Here is a 4,144-nt window from a genome sequence, read left to right on the forward strand (position 1 = left end):
CCGAAATGGCCACGAGATTTTGACCGGGGGATTTTGCTTCAAGTATGTTCCATTTTTGCTAGATTCAGTTTCCTAAACTTGGTTAAAATGTGATAAGCAAATCTGTGTTATCCTCTTTGCAGGCTTTTGAAGTCCCTGTCCTCGTAAATTTGTGTACAAGACATGTTACGTGCCAACGTACTTGACGTGTTAAACATCGACCATTCGCGCGAAATTTGAACATGTGTTGAGGTAAGCTGGCTCTTATAAACCAGAAAGACGAGGCTTAAAGAAACCTTCAGAGGCTGTGTACATTTAAATAGGAGAGAGAAACCTTTAGAGGCTGTGTACATGAAAATAGGAAAGAGTATGGCTTGATTTCAGAATAAGCTGTCCACTTGACATTCAACTTAAAAACCTGCGCTAAGAAACAGGTAAATACACTGTATTTATAAGCTTTTCTGGAGGAGGAAGGAAGCGAATGCAATTTAAGTGCACAAAATCATGGCCAGATGTGGCTGGCACAGGGATCATTGGGTTAATGATAAATACTTAGATAAAAGACAAAGGTGCAGTGTATAATAGAGATCTGAGGGGCAAGCATGCAGTTGTGTGTTTACTTGCTTGTGCCATGCTGTTCAGTCACATGGAATTCTACCTGCTGACTGATCCTCCTAGACTCTTGATCACTCGTAACAAATTGACATCAATTTTTCATGCGTCTGTCCTGTTATTGATCTTGAATCATGTTATGACATTGTCAAAGTAGCTGTGGAACGGAGTGGATCCGCAGACTACTTTAACAATGTTATGATAAAATTCATGATGAACAACAGGACAGACGCATGAAAAACTGATGTCAATTTGTTTTTTACTATAACAAAATGCCGGAAGGGACAAAATGAAGTCAGGATAAAAATGCCACAAACTTAAATTTTATTAAATCTGATGTGACCAAAATCCAAAACTTGTCTTGCTCTCTTGTTGGTTAACGGAAAAAAGGGAGACTTTCTGTAGGTTGAAAAGTGACAGATTGACATTTGGTTGTTTTCAAATCCTCAGTTCTCATTTGTTGGGTCAACATCACATAAATTATAAATTCATGCGTTGGTCCACTTATATGACAACAAAAATTAGCCAATGAGTGTGAGAGAATTTCTGCAGTTATTGTAAAAAAAATCATTGGCTAAACAACAGTCTTTATCAGGATTTCTTTGGATTATTATGCCAGACACGTCACTGATACTTTTGGGAACAAAGAACAACTTTTTGATCTCAAATTGAATCAATGCGCAATGTGTTGCTCAGTCCTACCCCATTAGTATAATCATTCATGTTAAGTTGGGTAAATAGAAAGGAGTTGTACTAACCTTTCCGTAATGTTTTAGTTTCAGTCAGAAGACAAGGAACAAGGACACCATTAACCTTGACATTGTTTTAAGTGGTGAGTTTTCTCTTGGCTGTTTTCTAATTCCAGTTGGCTACTGATAAGGAGAGATGCCTTTTCACTGCAATTTCAGGGTCCTAAAAAATGGCCCAAGGGTATGGGATAGGAACATTTCCAGGTTCAGGAATGGAACTCACCCCAGTGTTATTGTGGCCCCTGATTTTGCATCATTAAGACAGCTCTTTACTCTGAAGTTTGTGCAAGTTCAACACAGGCAAAAATTAATAAGTTTTGAAAATAAGATTTTTGTAAAACAAAAGCATTGCAGCAGCTTTTCATTTAATTTTGAATGATAATATTCACCAACAGAGTCTCAAAAGTTAGAACCACAGTTATGACATAAACATGATGTCTGTCGCTGACTAAATAATATCATTCACGTTTGTTTACCAGGCTTAATATACACCATCCCATTTACTGTTAGTATTTATTTGATTACTGCCCTGGGTGCTTATTACATGTATGTTCCCAACATTTTTAGCAAGCGAGGACATTTTTAGAGAATTACAAAACAAGGGATAACAAGTTTATTTCACTTCGACAAGACATTAAACAATGTGCAAAAGCTAACATGAACAACCCATAAACAGTATAAAAGTTAATTTTTCTTTTTTTTGTTTTCTTTTTCTTTTTCCACTTTTAAAGCCAACCACTCCAAAGGCTCCAAACAATTTTCAAAATTAAAATTGTCTTAAAAAATACAAAACTATTCAAGGAGCTCAATCCTGCTGAGGGGAACAGCTAAAAATCTAAGCCGCGTAGGATGAGGAATAAAATGCCCTCAAGGCCCCTTATCAAGCCTTTATGACTAAACTTTATGTATTTTGAGTCCTGGGCGGAGCAAACACAATGCCAACAATGTTTTATACCTTGCCTTTATTTACTTCTGCATTCACGAGTTGGCTCAAAGGATTCTTTGATTAGACTTTAAATATATTACAGTTTAGTGTGAGAAACTGAAGGGAGTAGTTCTAACCTTTTCATAACATTTTAGTTGGTGTTATATTCATACATGTACACTGTACTCAAGATCAAGACATTATCCATCAAGTGTTGAATGGAGTTTTTATCTTTCTCCAGGGAAGTGTGCAATGTCTACAGGCATGGAATAAATACACCATTAACCTCAACATGATGTTGTTTTAAATGGTGAGTTTTGTTTGTTTGTTTTTGTTGATAAAGAGACATGCCTTTATGCTGCAATTTCAACCACCCAGCCCAGGGCATGAGGCTGAGACATTTTCAAGTTCAGGAAGGGTGCTCACCCCATGAAGTTACATGTACCTTGTGGCCCTGATTCTGTATATTTTTGAGACAACCCTTTGCTCTCAAGATTGCCCAAGTTCAATATGGAGCAAAGTTTTCAAGTATTTAAATTCTTGTTAAATAATAGCACCCATGCTTTTAAAATAGCCTCATTTGAATGGTATTGTTATTTTATTTATTGGATTGAAGGTAAATCTGCTTATGCTGACTTGCTCAGATCTGAGCTGTACATACAATAGGACCCTGTAGAACTTTGTAAATTTACCACTGTTCACTTCTGCATTCACGAATTGGCTCACAGGAGCCTTTGATTCTGTTATGGAAACCAGGTTAACTTTTATTTTGGTCTGACTGCTCACAAGTTGACCTTTACCTCTGAAAGTGAGTAATGAGAACCAAGTGTTTCAGAACTGTTCCTTAATTACTACTTTACCTCTAGCTGCTGATCCTCTGTTTAACTCTTTCTTTCCAGGTAAATTTCAGACAAGGGATGAGAAGTCATGAAAGACGCCTCAACCTAGAAATTACCGTCTAAAGAGGTGAGTTGGTTATTTATAATAGATAAATTACTAACTTCTTTTTGGTGAGTCATTATTGGTTTGTTTAAGCAAATTCGCATAGTTTGCATTCATTGGCCCTATAGCTAGGAATGCATGCACAATACACAATGATTTCTAGAAATCCCTCATAAGAATGTTTTGGAGTTACTAATACAAAGTAGTGTTTAAATTATCATGTATGAGCTAAAGTTTGGGAATTCCCAAATTCACTTAAAAAGAGAAATCTAACAGCTATTCCACTTATTCTTATCTGGAATATGATACGGAGCTTATTGTGTGTCCGATTGGCCCTATTCCAGAATAAGAATACATACTTACAGTAATTGCTAAAAATCCTTCATAAGAGGTTTTTAGAAAATGGGTCTTGAATATACAATGTAATATCATGTGCAAGCAGACGTTTGTTAAGCTTTGTCTCCCAAAAATAATTTAATTTACCCAGCGAGAGAAACATAGAGGTTGTTACTTTTAATCTGAAATGTGTCCAATTGAATGCAATCTTAGACTCAAAGCCAAGAAGGAGTAGAATGGCTTTGCAATTGTCCTATTCATCTTTAACTAACCAGTTTAACACTAGCAACTTGAAATAACCAAATTATAGATCCAACGTACATTGTAGACAGGGCGTGTAAAACTGAGACACTCTTAAATTGGAGACCTTACTCAAAACAGGTTAACTTTTTATTAAAATGCTGTCTTTGTCTTACTACATATTTGTTCTCTTTCTATAAAGGATACAAGGAACTTTCAGATGTCAGATTCAAACAAGAAGCAAAGATGATCATCTCTGTAACTGGGCTGCAAGCAATTCAAGTAGAGGTAGAGAAATTAGTTTTACTTTAAGAAACGCAGTAAGACTATTGTATTTACTCACGGTTATGCCATACGAATT

The 4,144-nt window shown here is 36.1% G+C and overlaps 1 long non-coding RNA gene across 1 annotated transcript; it reads left to right on the forward strand.

Annotated features, from left to right (window-relative positions):
- LOC146475811 (uncharacterized) lies at positions 1 to 4,144 on the forward strand. Its single transcript, XR_014865781.1, has 5 exons — positions 1 to 231; positions 1,368 to 1,423; positions 2,507 to 2,575; positions 3,165 to 3,231; positions 3,986 to 4,144. It is a non-coding gene; the product is annotated as an uncharacterized LOC146475811 (long non-coding RNA).

The sequence above is a fragment of the Pavona decussata genome, unplaced genomic scaffold (genome assembly GCF_977016875.1).
Source record: "Pavona decussata unplaced genomic scaffold, jaPavDecu1.1 SCAFFOLD_83, whole genome shotgun sequence".
In the NCBI taxonomy this organism is placed as follows: domain Eukaryota; kingdom Metazoa; phylum Cnidaria; class Anthozoa; order Scleractinia; family Agariciidae; genus Pavona; species Pavona decussata.